This window comes from Vitis riparia, chromosome 19 (genome assembly GCF_004353265.1).
Source record: "Vitis riparia cultivar Riparia Gloire de Montpellier isolate 1030 chromosome 19, EGFV_Vit.rip_1.0, whole genome shotgun sequence".
Lineage (NCBI taxonomy): Eukaryota > Viridiplantae > Streptophyta > Magnoliopsida > Vitales > Vitaceae > Vitis > Vitis riparia.
In genome coordinates this window covers 20,544,851-20,561,782 of record NC_048449.1, presented here as the reverse complement: position 1 = coordinate 20,561,782, position 16,932 = coordinate 20,544,851, and the positions used below count along the sequence as shown (strand labels likewise).

The 16,932-nt window shown below is 32.8% G+C and overlaps 1 long non-coding RNA gene across 1 annotated transcript; it reads right to left on the bottom strand.

The window, feature by feature from the left end:
* Nucleotides 1–6,215: 6,215 nt before the first annotated feature.
* LOC117908641 lies at nt 6,216–9,685 on the bottom strand. The gene is made up of 2 exons (XR_004650231.1): nt 6,870–9,685; nt 6,216–6,694 (listed from the first exon to the last, which is right to left on the bottom strand). It is a non-coding gene; the product is annotated as an uncharacterized LOC117908641 (long non-coding RNA).
* Nucleotides 9,686–16,932: the final 7,247 nt, after the last annotated feature.

Here is a 16,932-nt window from a genome sequence, read left to right as displayed (position 1 = left end):
GCTACTCTTGATCATTATTCTGCTGCACCTCTTTATTTCTCTAGCTCTCTCACCCTCTGAACCTGAAACCTTCTTATAATGGGAAGGGTGTTTGAGAGATGATGTGCTGGTCAAATCATTAACTTTGACTTTCTGCTAATGAATTGGAAGGAGTTTTCTCTGGCTTACCTCACCTTGTATTAAATCATTGAAGACAGAGGAAGATAAAGAAGTTGATTTTGTGTGGTGGACTTCTCCTTACTAGTTCATTCAATGCCAATATCATCTTCAGGAGGCAAAAGCAAAAAAATTAAATATAAAAACAAAATAAAAAATGCCATGCATTTTCAATAAAATTCTTGGTTTAGATATTTACAACGCAATGCAGCAAATGTAATTTGTTTTAAATGTTAAAAAATATATACATTTTTATTTACATTCCAATACTTAGGGGTGTAAACAAAACCGAAAAAACCGACAAATTGATCAAAACCAATCAAAATCGATCATATTAATTTGTTTTCAATAATAAAAAAGGTTGATAAGTTTTAAAATTCATATATAATTATTTGATATTTGATAAGTTTTTTATATTAAATTCTATTAAAGTAATTCATTGTTTTTATATTATAATCAAATTAATTCTAAATGCATTCAACATATTTTTAACACTAAATCTAAGTTGATTTTAATTAATTTTAAAAACAAAGACCTAATATAAACACAAAATTAATAGGTTTTAAATTCAAAGCAAACCTAAATTTACAATTGGATTGAGGACTAAAAAAGTTCATTAAGTTAGGTCGAAATTGATCCACAAAAACCGAAAGACGACCTTAAAAAACTTGGTTTTGTTTGGTTTTTCACTTCAAATTTGGTTGGTTTGGCTTTATTTATATATAAAATCGATTATATTGGTTCGGTTGATTTTTTACTCAAAACTCAACCGAATGGACCTTATTTACACCCTACAAATATTTTAAAATGTGATTGATGAAAAATTGCATTATAAGAATATTTATGTTGGTTTTTATCAAAGATTCAAACTTAGAATTGGGTTTTCCCAAAGTCAAAAACTTTTCCCGATCACCAATAGTACTGCACTACGATTTGATTAAGCTCTCCTTTATATATAACTATAAAATGATATAAGATGACAAGGATGGTGTATGCTAGTTAAACACTTACTATGAGACATAATTATAGCATATGTAGACTAAACACTTGCCCTATAATTGAGAAAAAGGGTTAATTTTGTCAACCATAATATATGATTATCGTCTACCTTCTTTATAAGGTGTTAAAGATATTAAGTAGATTTTATTTAGTTTAAGGTTTGAATGCCTCAAGAATTTTTATTTTTATATAGATTAATACAACATTGGTTGTGGCTTAGTTAAAAATATATTTTCTTATCATGAAATAAAAAAACTTAAGATCCATTCGATAAAACTTAATATTTATTACTTAATGATTTAAATTGATTTTAAGTTAAACTATATTTAAATTATTAACTTAAAACTTATTACCTTAAATATTAAAATTGTTTAATAAAATTCATTTAAAATTTGTTTTAAATCATCAAATTAACATATTTATTCTTATAAATTATAATTATGGCAAATAAAGTCGAGTAATAATAGAGGTCGTGAAATAAAAAAGGATGTCGAGGAGGTAACTAGAGCAAATGAAGATAAAGGTAAAATAAAGATATAGATTTAAAAATAAGTTAATTGTTTTTACTTATTGCCTGTTTTTTACTTTGAGTCACACCATTAAGTTATTTTACCAAATATACTTAATGACTTAAATTAAGTTATTAAGTTAGTTTACTAAACACCCACATAGTGATCTTCCTCCATTTATATTTATTGTATTTGTAAGGGAAATATGAGAGTTGTTTGATTTGAATTATCTGATTTTATTTTAAACATCTATATAATTTCAATGGTAAAATAGTTAATAGAAAAATTAATTTAAAGACTCATAAAATCATGCTACAATCACTTTAACATCATTTGTCTACTTTTGAGCCTCAGATTACGTAACTTATTTTATATCTTTGTTGACCCTATGATGATATTTTTCATGCTTTTTTAATATTCTGCAGAAAAGAACATCTAACCAAAACAATCCTGAAGGCAAACTAAACCCATGCTTTCTTCTAGGACCTCAACCACATCCAAACCAAGTCCAAGTTGATTAATTTTCTTCTTCCTCCTTTTTCATCTTCAATTTTTTTTTCTTTTTGTTTTTTTTTAGCTTTTTGTGCTATGGGGATCGAAAGCCTTTCAGAGGGTGCGCATTCTTTGACTAATAGACGAAAAGAATGTGAAGGTTCCCTTAAGTAATTGAAGTTATATATATATAGGGAACCAAATTTCAAAGGTGTATGAATTTATGGTGCAGATGCAGTTATTTCCGTAACAAGTTTGAAATTCTATGCCTTTGAAAATTGGTGAAGCTTGGACTTTTAATGCTGGAAATCAAAGAGGGGACCAATGATCTAGAAGCAGCTGGAAGTACGTTTTCGTAGGTGTTGAAAGAACAAGCAGAAAATGAAAAGGAAAAAAGAAAGGGTAGCATCTAAGGTCGTGAGCCTGACACGGTTTGTTTCACAATTTGACATCTTCAAGCCTTTCATTAATACGAATTTTTGGTGATGGTATTGCTGCCGTTGACCATAGGGTTGTGGAAATCTAAGAAAGGGTGTAGAAAGGTCCAAAATAATATATTAAAAAAATAAGTAAAATCTCAATAAATTAATAATCAATAAATTGATAATCTTAATTAGATGATATTTTTTACGGGTCTCAACTTAGGACCAATGTGCTAAATTAATAATTTGATAAATTTATAAGATAATTTATTATAGAAAAATCTATGTAGTTTAATTTAGGTTCAACTTATATATAAATTAATAATTTCATAATATGAAATTAAATCATTATGATTTGTCTAGGATATCTCTAGAAAATATGTATCCAATTTTGTTTTTTCTCGACTTTTTATAATGTGAAAAGAAGTTTTGGTGTGGTGTTCTAATATTGCAACAAGAAAGTATTCAACCACTTTGAGCGCTTCTTTGCATGAGACAGACTCCATAATAGAAATGTTATTTTCAACATCGTCCTCTCCATCGTTCTAATATTCCATGCATGTTTTTTGGCATGATACTCAGTTCATATTGTGCAAGTTTAAATTCTTGAAACACTATGGTTTAGCATACTTCCCGATAATACATAAAAGAATTTTTTTTCTAATCATAATGATAAAAAGGATTGTTGAGTTCTTTCACTGATCCAAAATTTCTCATTCCTATGTCATTCAATTGCAACCATTCTCTGGAATGGTATCCCAATCTGGCAAGAGATATTGGAACGGTAACTGAAAGAAAATGGGAAGTTGCAGAAATGAATTTAGTAAGTGATTGAAATGAACAGGAATGGAAGATTTTGAATGGATAACCAATGGAAGATCTTTGGTTTGTAGCTATGAAACTTGTTGGATTAATGTCTTTGTAGTGTTTGTTTTTTGGCTGAATAGAAAAAACGAAAATATTTGGCTTTTTCTATTCAACTAAAAGTAACATGTTGACATCGTCCAACATAACTAAAGTGAATCTATTGATAACAAGTTCACTTTAATTATGTTAGACGATGTCAACAGGTTATTTTTAACTTAATAGAAAAAGTCAAATATTTTGACTTTTTCTATTCAGCCAAAAAACAAGCACCACCTAACTATTGGAATTTCTTTATTCTAAGATCACCCAAATTATTGGAATTCCACAGAAAAATGACAGAGAAATCGGGATTAAATTCATTATTAAGTGATAATAGAAAACTTTCACATTCAAATTCATTCGACTGCCAAACAAAAACCATAAATTCAAACTCTTTTCCTTCTTTGTTTATTAACTAAATCCCATTTCTCACTATTTCACACCAAAAATAGAGAAGAACTGAGCCAATGACAGTACCTAGCTCAATTGCATCTGCATAAACTTGTAGTCCAATCGAATTAGGAGGCGGGGCAGTGGTCGACTGTGGGCAGTGATATCAGATATGACCCAAGGATTAATCACCAGCTTCTTAGGAGTCGAAACCTATACAAAAATCATTCATAAGGCAAATTCCTTCTTGCAGTCAGCAATTTGAAGCTCATTAAGAGACGCAAGGCTACCTATCCAGCCTGATAATGTGGTTAAACTAGAACAATTAACGGTTTTTAGAATCTCAGTGGTGGTATCATGTAGTCGAGGCCCCATTACTAGAGAGGCCAACATAGGAACAGGTAAAAAATATAGCTGATCCAAACTTCCAAGTACCTGGAAAAATAACCATCGTCATCACCATTAACTAACAAATGAAGTCTCTGCACCATTTTTTCCAAGGATTCAGGGGCAGTGAGAAGTTCAGACTATCACACCTCTGAATGTTTGGTACTTGAGAATTGAGTTGTGGGAGCCAGTGAGACAAAAGCCCATGAAAATCGTCAATTTCAAGTTAGTTGAAAGAACTAATGAGATCACTTTGACAATACCCCTTTTTGCATTGACTTGGCAAAAATAACATCTACAAAAAAATAGACAACCTAAGAAATTTTCAAGACAAACAAAAAGGGACAAGACCATCTTGGCAAACGATTATAATCATTGATTATAACAATCAAAGTATGCACACTAGTGATTGATAACTTTAAAAAATAAATTTCAAAGTTTACTAGTATAAGGAGCAATGTTTTCAAAATTGGAACGATCATTGAACCAAAAAAACTATTGATTTACAGTGTATTAATCGAACCGATGGTCAAAACGGTGACATCATAAATATATAATTTATATTATATTAAATTAAAATTAATTATAAAAATCTAAAATATGTATAAAAAGACTTTAAAATCAATAATATTTATTGAAAATTAATATAAATATGAAGATGTATATTGAAAATGAATTATATTATTTAATTTCATTTACATATTAAATATTAGATTATTTTATAATTTTAAAAGATATTAGGTCATTTTACTTATATGATTTTGAAATTCATTATTACATGAATAAATATGATAAAATTATTTAATAATGGAATAAAATCAGCACTTGGTGGGTGGTTGTAGGGTGACTTCCTGAATTTTGGGTCAATGGTTTGAACCTCCACATTGCGACGTTAATTTTTTTGGCATAAAATGCCATCCCACATCGGAACACGCGGAGAAAGTGAGGCCTTTAAATATAAAGTTTAGCCGGTAAGCGCGGAGCAGGTGGGCATATGAGGCCCGTTTTGAAGCCCAATTGGGCATGGCTCGAGTGGACTAACAAGTAATTTACCGGCTTGGCGGTTTAGCCGCCAGATGGCGCGTCTCACACCCGGATCAGTCGTTTCCGGCTAACCTTAAATTTTAATATGCAATAAGATAAATAAGGATAATTTTAATCAACAAAAATTATAAATCAATAAAAAATTAAATCATTAAATATTAAACATAAAAGATAAAAATATTAAATATTACTCAAAAATAAGGTTAAGTGTAAATAATAATGACCTAAAATTTTTTTATGTATAAGTTCATGCAAAAACTCCCCTCCATAGGCATTAGAGAAACCCTAGTGAACTTGGATATAATTTAGGAAACCATGTTTACCAAAAAAAAAAAAATTAGGAAAGATTTTTAGAAATATTTTCATTTTTAAATCCTTACATTAATTTTTTTTTCAAAGATTTGTAATGTATAATCAGACATTGAATCAGAAAAATTACCGATTCATAGTTCACTAGTCGAACTATCAAACCGATGACATCATAAATATATAATTTATATTTTATTAAAATTAAAAATAATTTTAAAATATATATAATTTAAAATTAATAATATTTGTAATATTAAATGTATTAATATTTAAAATTTATTAAACAAAATATATACAATATTTAAATATGAAAATATATTGAAAATGGGAAAAAAAATCATATTTAAATATGAAAACATATTGAAAATGAATATATATATATATATATATTATTTTTTGAAATAGCCTATGTAATGTTCCTGATAGGTTTCTACACAAGCAAAGGCATAGCACAGTGGAGAGATTATCCTATTGTAAACTTGAGGTTCAAGCTCCCTTGTTGCAACAGCAAAGCTGGTTTTTTCTTTAAAGCTCTTCCAATTGATCCACATAGGAAATGAAGAGCTTTATAAATCTCCTTCCATCTAACAAAAAAATGAAGAGCTTTATAAACCTCTTTCCCTCTTAACAAAAACCAAATGGTTGTTGGGTCATGGTGCCCAATGTGGGCCAGTGTAGGCCCTAATGGTCCATTTTGCAATAATAGGAGTGGGCACAGACTATTGGGCTGTGAGGGGAAATTTGGCCCATTTTCCCCAAAAAAAAAAAAAAAACAAACAAAAGGAAAAGGTGGTGATCTTGACCCCGGTTCCAGTTTGGGTCCGATTTTTAAAACACAGAGATTTGGAAAGATTTTTAAAACAACTGTAATTGGAAGAACCCAACACTATAGTTCAGAATGAGCTTAAGAACAAAGCTTCTGTAATTAGAAGGAAAATGCACTTCGGGAGACATGAGTGCTTCTGTAAGTTGTTTGGGCATGAACAAAGCTTCAACGAATTTTAAATCCACTATTCCTCTCCCAATCAAGTTGAAAGCCCTGAGAAAATTCAAACCTCATCGTTTTCCCAAAACTCCAGACTGCAGAATTCAAAGAGACATTATTATTTTGGCACACAGCATTAGCAATTAGTTTGACAATGCAAACTTTACAAAGTTTTTGATCTAAGTACTTTATCAAATAAAATGAAAAAAGAGCATTTTGATTGTAAAAATAAAACAAAAAAAAAAATGAGAAGAAAGATTGGAATTTAACCTGAAATCGCTTTCTGAATCAGTTCACTCTCCATCACTGAGGGCAGTCATCAATTTCAAATTCTATAAAGTGCTGCGGAGTTGCCTATACAGTCTCATAAAGTTGCCAAATAGACAGAGACTTCAACGAAGAAGAGACAAACATCAGTTGTTGCCATACCTCCTCTCTGACTCTATACAGGTCTAGTACCTCAAGACATGGTAATGAAGACACTTTCAAGGATGTCAAGGGCACCTTTTGATACACAAATAGCAAAGATGAGGAGATGAATGCAGTTCCAAGGATGCCAACTTAGGGATTTGATCGATATGTTATTTAGAAAGACAAGGCAATGGAGGCAGTGGCAAGGATGTTAAGTTATCACAACACGTGATCTCTATTTTAGAAAGACAAGGAGATGAAGGGAGTGTCAATGATGTCAAATTACCACAATATTCAATAACTAATTGAGAAAGACAAGGAAACAAAGGAAGTTGCTCTGCTGGTAAGTCCGTCCTCCACAATCTATTCAATTTACACAAATAACTGAGCTGGAGTCTTTGAAGAGATGGGAAGAATGGCAGTTTTGATGAACACTCCATCATGTACTCCACCTCATCAAGACCATTAAGATCCAAAGACTGGAGAAAAGGGAGTTGAGCAAAGGATGGCAGAATTTGGCTTCTTTTACATCCTTCTAAATGAATATGAAGTAGGTTAGGGAGCCGCAAATGCAACTCATCCATCATCCAACTTGGAAACCTCCCACCTTCATAGCCTTTTACATAGAGCTTCTCCAGGCATGGGTGTGGCTGGAGGCTTTCCATCACTAACTCACAATCCTCAGCTTCTTGTTAACTTGGCCCCCATTCTAATCTCAGAGACTGCAGGTATTTTTTTTCTCTTCAAATTTTCTTCCTTGGTTTCTAATGCACCATCCCTCACATTTTCAAGATTTTTGATGTATAGCTCTCCTCTTAGGTTGTTAAGCCTTTTCAATTCAATCAAGCTACCAATTTTATTATCCCTTGAATGCCCCCTTCCATTCCCAACAACAAAGATGGACAGGCTTTGAAGCAAAGTCAAATCTCCTATTCCAAATGGCATAGAAGTCAAGTTTATACACCCATCATTCTCCAAGTGCCTAAGATTGATCAATTCTCGTGTATTTTTTGGAAATCCTTTTAGATTTCTACAATGAACAAGTTTTAGCGTCTGCAAATTCCTTAAAACTTGTAATGGCCTCTGGGAGTACCATAAAATCATTGTAGGAAAGATCAAGATACCTTAGATGGTGTAATTGGCCTAAACACACAGGCACTATCTTAACTTCCAACATTTTTAATTCCAAGGCACGTAAAGACTTGCAACTTTAAATCCACGTATCCACCATTGGTTCATATTTACAACCATGGCAAGAAAACACACAAAAGGACTTTAAGGATTTTGCCTCTAAATAGTTGATTACAAGACGTAAGGGCCCAGAGACTCCAAACAATGACACATGGTTAACGCCTCCAAAAATATTCTTCTTATCATCTGTTAAAATGCCAACGTTGAATCCCATAACTGATTGTGCAAGATCATGGATAAAGTCATGCATTTTGTACCTTTTTATATTATCATTGACACCCTCTATAACCTCCTCAAACAATGACCTAGACAATAAATCTTCAAAGTATTGATTGCCAATATCTTCTAAACGCTCATTTCCATATGAAGATTCAATATAGCCTTGTGCCATCCATAATTGCACCAACAACTTTTTCTCAATTTCATAATCTTTCGGAAATAACGCACAATAAGCAAAACATTGCTTCAAAGGAAGTGGCAGATTATCATAGCTTAACTTCTAAAGTGGAAGAATACCATGATTAATATCTTCATGTAAAGTTCCCTTAATAGACAACAATAGACTTTCTTCAGTTTTAAAGTGCAACATTGCTCCTAAAGTCTTAATGGGAAGAGGAAATCCCTTGCACATTTCAACAATTTCTCTTCGAATTGCCTCATGGTTGGGATGTACTTTCTCTTGTTCTCTTCTAGGTGCAATTTTTGAAAATAAATACAAAGACTCATCCATTCCCAGAGGTTGCAAATTAATGGTGGAAGCACTGTGCATAACACTTTCAGCAGCATGACTTTAAGTGGTGACTACAATTTTACTCCCTTCAGCACCAACCATCAACAAAGCTTTCAGCTGATCCCACTTCTCAAAATATTCATCACAAACATCGTCCAATACTAGCAAGTACTTCTTTTGACTCAGTTCTTCCCGAAGCCTATCTTTCAAATCATCCCACTCAAAACCTTCCATGTTTTGAATATTCATGGATCCTAAATTTTTTTTTACCAGCCACTTCACATCAAAATGATCAGAAACACAAACCCATATTCTAGGCTCAAAAAATTGCACCACTTTCTCATCATTGTACACCAACCGGGCAAGGGTGGTCTTACCCAACCCCCCAATCCCAACAATGGCAACTATGGAAAGAATTTCTTGATTATCAGATGACACCAACGACTTTATTATCTCCTCTTTGTTTTCTTCTCTTCCCACAAAATACAGAGGTCAACACAAATGAGTGAGTCTCTCTCCAACTACTCTCTACCTCCCTCTGAACTATGTTCCCTTGAACAAGTTCTAGCAAATGACTTAATCGCTGGCCGGTTCACATTCATTTTTTCCGGTTGACTTAATCGCTGGCCGGCTCCGACACAATATTCGTCACCGATTATCGGTCAACGGAAATTTCGGTAATTTTTCGAAAATATCGCCGATATTTCGGTATTTATCGGTATTTTTACCGATTTTTCGGGAAATTTCCCGACATTTCCTACCAGCCCGCGCACAGGATACAAAATCTGTTTTTTTAAAACAAACATAAGATGCTATTTGGTAATCTGATCATGATTTGCAGGCAAAGGTTGTGTTTTTCAGCCTGGCTCAAAAATCGTGGATTTTAGGGTTCGTGAAATTGAAATCCAATGGCACAAAAGCAAAGAGACCCCTAGAACAGATCCAGAAAACACAGGGAGCAAAAAAAAAAAGCAATTTTTTTGGTTTTCTTTGGGGGTTTTGCATGGATTTTCTCGGATGAATTTTCCTGGAAATCGAATGGGGGATGGATTTTCTTGGGAATCAAACGGGGGTTGCAAAAAAAAAATTAATAATAACATGATTAGATTAGTACCTGCGAAGATTGAGAGTGGCAGAGGAAAATAGGGCCATTTTAGGGATTTTCTCGTCTGGAGGGCAACTTCAGAAAAGAGCTTTCTTGATGCCCGAGTGGGAGAAGTGGGTGGCCCTTTTTATTTTTAGATTTGGTAGAGATAAAAAAAAAAAAAAAAAAAAAAAAAAAAACAAATCATGCGAACAATTTTCAAATAATTATTAAAAACATCGACCTTTATTTTGACTAAATTACTATCATGATTGAAATTTCCATTTTTATCGGTATTTTATAAATTAAAATTAATTTAATAAGACAAATTATTAATAATTTTAATTATTTAAATAAATTTTTGTTAATAGAAAAGTTGTTTCATTATTTAAATAAAGTAATGTTAATAGAAAAAGTTGTTATTATATATTTTTAATAAAATTTAAGAAATTAAATCTTAAATAAAACATATTTTAATAAAAGTATTTTAAAAATTTTAAAATAAATATTGTCTTAAAAAATATGGACTCTCTTCATTTAACAATATAATGGAACCACAGTAGACCCCCTCTTTTCAAAGCAAGTGTAATAGTTTGTTGTTATTATTTTTTTTTTTTATTACTATTTTTATAATTTGAAACAAGAGGGCATTGCATGACCACCCGGGAGAGTAAAAAATTTTCCATTCTTTAAGTAGGAGGGGGCTCCTTATGCAAAGGAGGAGTTGCATTGGATGTGTAGCAAAAAGGGATGGCTGGCCATGGTGGTGGGTAGAGATGACGCACTTGCTGGATGACGCACAGTGAAGTAGAGAAGGTGATTTTACAGATATGGTTTTCAGGAGGTTTTTGAGCGGGAGGAGCAAAGGAAAAAGAGGAGAATCAATTTTTTTTAGGAGGAGATCTGAAACGGGGAAGAGATTTTCAGGTATGAGCACTGCGAATTTCCTTTTTCATCTTCCTTATTACATCATTCTTCATGCATTTATCTGGTGGTTCTCTTGCTTTCATTAGTTATCGGGGTATTTTATTGCTCTATTTTCTTTGCCATCTTCTTCGAGCATTCAGTTCAAAGGTAAACCCAGATTCGATTCGAGTTATGCCATCGACCACGGAGCCCGTTTATGTCGGCATGAAATGGGCTCCTATGATTGTTTGTTTGTTTATCATTTTGGAAGTGCTCCGTTTGAGGTCGTTCATCTCTGTTTTTTTTTTGGTACCTCAATCTTTGTCTTCCAACACACGTGTGGAGATCACGTGTCACTCAACCGGCGACCATGCCTACGTCCGCATTGACTCATCGGCCTGAGGACCTGCTCACGCGGCTGCGCTCTGCCAACGCCGACGCCAACGCCAACGCCAAACTCAAAGCCCTAAGGGTGGTCAAGAACCAGATCATCGACAACTGCACCAAGAAGCTCTCATACATCAAGCTTGGCGTCGTCCCTGCTGTTGTCTTCGTTCTCTTCGCTACCGCCGAAGACTGCTCTCTCTCTCTCTCTCTCTCTCTCTCTCTCTCTCTCTCTCCCCCCCCCCCCCCCCTGTGAAATTCAATTACAGAAACCCTAACAAATCTAACCCTGAAAGTCTTTTCTTTGTCTTCACCATGGACGACCTTCGGGCCACCTACAGAGACGAAGACGAAGAAGACACGATTGTGCCACCACTGCAACCGCTACTACGAACGACGTAAAGCATGAACCACCCGAAGACCACGACCACTCCGATGAATCGAAGCCCTCTTCGAATGATGATGAGGAAGACCCGCCTCCCAAGAAGCAGAAGCAACTCTCCTCCCTCAATGCGTCGACACTACCGGAGGAGAACCAAGCAACGGAGCAAACCATCTCGATAGCCACAGCAGCGGTAGGGGCGACAGAGATGCCGAAAATCGCGAAGAAGGCGAAGAAAGTGGAGTTGGGCGATGATTGAATGTGTGCCGCGAGTGGGAAAGGGTATAGAGTGGTTAGGGCTACTAGAGGGGTTGTGGAAAGAGCTTGGTATTTTGAAATTAGGGTTTTGAAGTTGAGGGAGACAGGGCATATGAGGCTTGGATGGTCAACGGAGAAGGGGGACTTGCAGACACCAGTAGGGTACGATGCAAATGGTTTCGGGTATAGGGATATAGATGGGACTAAGGTGCACAAGGCAATGGAGGAGAATGTGGAGGGGAAAGGTTATTTAATTTGTTAAAAATAGTTAATGGCCACGTGCAAGCCAAAGGAGTGTTCTTGGGATAGCACAATCAAAAAACCCAGGCCTCTTGATGGCCCAAGTGTTAGCATATGAGACATGAGTTTTATTTATTTATTATTATTTTTGTTTGTTCTGCTTTGATGTCTGACCATACTAGTGTGTTTCTAGTTTATCGTGTACCCATTTAAATAATTCCTCCAAATTCCGGTTTCCAAATTCTAATCCCCAATTCCCACAATTTCAATTTTTCACACTTGTTTATTTAATCATTATTATTTATTTATTTATTATTATTATTATTCCATATTTATTTAATTATTTTTTAAAAAAATTCAAATCATTAAAGTTCAGTTATTTGAAAATCTGACTTCCTAATTTAATATCCAGTCTCAAAAATTCCGCTATTCACTTTCATTTGTTTGAATATTTATTATTATTATTATTATTATTATTATTATTATTCCATATTTATTTAATTATTCCTTTTAAAAATTCAAATCATTAAAGTTTAGTTATTCAAAAATCTGACTTCCTAATTTAATTTTCAATCTCAAAAATTTCACTATTCACTTTCATCTGTTTAAATACTATTTATTATTATTATTATTATTATTCCATATTTATTTAATTATTTCTTTTAAAAATTCTAATCATTCAAGCTCAACTCTTCAAAAATCTAACTTTCAAATTTAATTTCCAATCTCAAAAATTCCACTATTCACTTTCATCTGTTTAAATATTATTATTATTATTATTATTATTATTATTATTATTCCACATTTATTTATTTATTTATTTTAAAATTTCTGATCATTAAAGTTCAATTCTTAAAAAAAATCTGACTTCCGAATTTAATTTTCAATCTCAAAAATTGCACTATTCACATTCAGTTGTTTAATGATTATTTTCGTTATTATTACTATCTCGTTCATTTATTTATCCACTTATTCATATATTTAAAATCTCATCTCTAAATAATTTCTCAAATTTTCAATCTCTAAATTCAATCTCCAATATCTAAAATTCTATTTTTCACAATTATTTACCTAATCTTTATTATTTCGTCATTATTATCATTTCATTCTTTTATTTATTCACTTATTCATTTATTTAAAATTCCGTCTTTAAATAATTCTTCAAAATTCCGATTTCTAAATTTAGTTCTCTGAAATTCCAATTTTCCAATTTCCGAACTTAATTTTTTTCAGTTTCCAATGTTCCAATTCTCGTATTTATTCCGTTACTTATTTATTATTATCATTTTATTCATTTATTTCTAAAAATTCTGCCTTCGAATGATTTCCAAAATTTTCAATTTTTATAATTCGATTTTCACAGTTTCTATTTCTCAAATGATTTTCAATTTTGGTTTCCTTCAAAATTTAATTTCCAAGGTCCCAATTTTCGTAATTTAATTTTTTTTAAATCCCAAACTCTCAAATAATTTTCAAGAGTCCAATCTCTTTCAAATTTAATTTCTAAAAATCTCATTCTTACATTTAATTTCTAAAAATCCAATTTTCAAATAATCTCTAAAACTCCAATTTTCAAATAATCCCTAAGGCTCCAATTTTCAAATAAATTTCAAAAATCCAATTTTCCCTCGAACAGTTTTAATTTCTGTTTGGTGATGCACGTGATATGTTTTGTGCTCTTTATCGTACACTGACCTCATTTTTATGATAGCGCATTGCTCGTTCGTGGCTCAGGTACGCATCCACTCTCATTCTAGTCATTCTCTATGCATGTTTTGATTCCCATACGTGCATGATCGATTTGAGTATCCATTGATTTTCCTATTGATTGCCACATCAACTTCATTTTATTAGTAGAGACCCGACTTTAGGGACTTAGAAGGGTGCTACGGTCTTCACCGTACCTTCCCGATGAGTAACCTGATCCTCGAACCCGATCCGGTTTTTCACAGACCGCCTTTTCCAAAATAAGGAGTCACGCTTAGGGTTTTCTTTCTTATTTTATTTACCCTCTTAAAAATAAAACAAAAATAAGTGGTAACTCCAAGTCATTTCTTTTTAATAAATAAAAATCATTTTCAAATAAAAATCGAGTTCGCCATCGAGTGGAAAACGCATGAGCCGAAATGCGAGGTCCACAACCACATTGATCTTTATTTTTATATTAAGGACTATTGTAATGTCATATGTATTATATTTATGTATAACTTGTTTTTATTCAATAAAATCAAATATTTCTTAACTCAATTCTAACTTTATATACTTCCAAAATTCATATTTATTATTCTTAAAATTTAAATATTGAATCTACTGATATATCTCTGTCTACGATGTTTTTCTTCTTGATCATATCTATGTCAATTACACTTACAAGATAATTTTAAAATGTGTATTATTACTTATTTTATCATTTTTTTTTTTTTTACTTTTTTCAAGCATTCCTATGAATTTTAAATAATTTTTTCGTTCCACCAATATTTGTTAAAAAATATCCATATGAAAAAATATTCACCGATATTTCTTTGATATTTGTGATATATCCGTGTCTACCCCGCATTGCGGCTCATGCATTTCCCACTCGATGACGAGCTCGATTTTTATTTGAAAAAAAAATGATTTTATTAATTAAGAAAAATGACTTGGAGTCGTCACTTATTTTTGTTTTATTTTAAAAGGATAAACAAAATTAGAAAGAAAATCCTAAGTGCGACTCCTTATTTTGGAAAATGCGATTTACGAAAAAACCGGATCGGGTTCAGGGGTCAGGTTACTTATTGGGAAGGTACGATAAAGACCGTAGCACCCCTCTAAGTCCCTAAAGTCGAGTCTCTACTAATGAAATGAAGTTGATGTGGCAATGATGAGGAAATCAATGAATACTTAGAGTGATCATGCGCATATGGGAATCAAAACACTCAATAAAGAACGAGGCATACCTTGGTGTCAAACGATCAATGCGCTATCAAGAAAGAGGGTTAGTACACAATTAAAGAATAATCTCAAGCATGTTATAGAGCAAAATGAATCAATCATGTATGGCTATTAAATCAATCAATTAATCATAAAATCACTTATGTAGGGCCCCCACCAAAACCCGTTTATTTTTGCATGAATTAATTCCATAAATTCCATTATTTGGAATTACGGAAATTAATCTTTGCTTATTTCAAAACATTTTTGGTAAAAAAAATTGAGGAGATGAGAATTGTATACCAAAGGAATTGGTAGCAAAATTTTGTTAAAAATATGATTTTTGGGACCTAAACAAAAAAACTCTAAGGGTGAGAATTTGAAAACAATGAAGTTATTTGAAAATTGAAATTTAGGGGGAGGGTTATTTTGAAATCAAATATGGTGAAAGATGAAAAAAAATAATTAAAAAAAAAAAAGACACGTGGCCCCAAAGATGGCCATGCAAAAAAAAATGTATAAATGAGAGAATTGGTAAGGGATGACCATGCAAGTTTATAAGGTTGACACCACCAGAAAGCTTCGCATTACCGTCTCCCAAATAACCACCCTGAGCCTCCATCAATTTTCCACTTAGCCTGCCACTTAAGGGTGAGGAGATATGAGTTTTACCCCAGTTTCAAGTCTTCACCCAGATCTTCAAGGGTTAGTGCTCTACGCTACGCTGTACGAATGCAAGGACTATAGCTGTGGGATCAGGAATGCACCGAGATGGGGACCACTTTAGCTACAGTTGATGTATTAATCTAGCAAAGAGACTGGGTCGTGCAGCCTCATGGTTTGTCTCAATAAGAAATTCTCGATGCTGGTGGTCCATGTAGATTTGGGAACAACACTAATAACTGCATTTTTCTTCTCGTTGCTCCTGAAGATGATGACAAGGGCTCTCATCAGTGTTCACTTTGTAGCATTTGAGCTTCCCAGTACATTGCTTTGCTAGTTCATTGATCATCGGGTGGATCATGCGGTAGGGACTGCACCATGGAACCCAGAATTTCTACCAGAACGGGAGTGCCATCATAAAAAACAAGCGACTGCCAGATTGCATCAATCACAGCAGGTACTTCAACAGCAGTCTCTTGAGCCTCACACACGACTCCTCCAACATGGCGACCTACTCATGAACTTTGTAATGACCGGGTATTTTATGCCACGTTAACATTTTTAGTTTGAAAAGTCTTATTGTATGTGATGGTTGAAAAGTCAAAAAGAAAAGTGTTTGGAGAACACGTGTCAATTTCGGATTGGTAAATTTCGTTTTATTGTGTCGGTCAATTAAACGAGTTGAAATTTTATGTCATGTCAGTCTTAGGGTAGAAAATTTCTTAGGATTTTAGAAATTGAAATTTTCCGGAAAATTAAAAAAAAATGAATTAATTAAAAAAAATTATTAATTAGAATTAATGAAGAAAAATTAAATTAAATTGATGAATAATAAAATTGAGAAAATTTAGTTTTAGATTGGTGTTAATAAATAAATTGTGTGTTAAAAAAAATGAAAAAAAAATGAATTGGAAATCAAATAAAACAATTAGAATAAAGAAAAGAAAAAAAAAAGAAAAAAAATAAATTTTTCTTTATGCAAATGGGCTTTTTGGGAGTGGCCCGTAAGTATGGATGGGAATAAAATCTTTGGGCCTTGTTTTTGGGCTTTAGTGGCTGGTAGTGGTAGGAATACAAAAGTGGGCTGTTTAAAAAAAAAAAAAAAGGGAAAATGAGGAGTTTTTGAAAAAGGCAAAACACGGGAAGAAGGAAAGGAACAGCGGCTATGGAATTT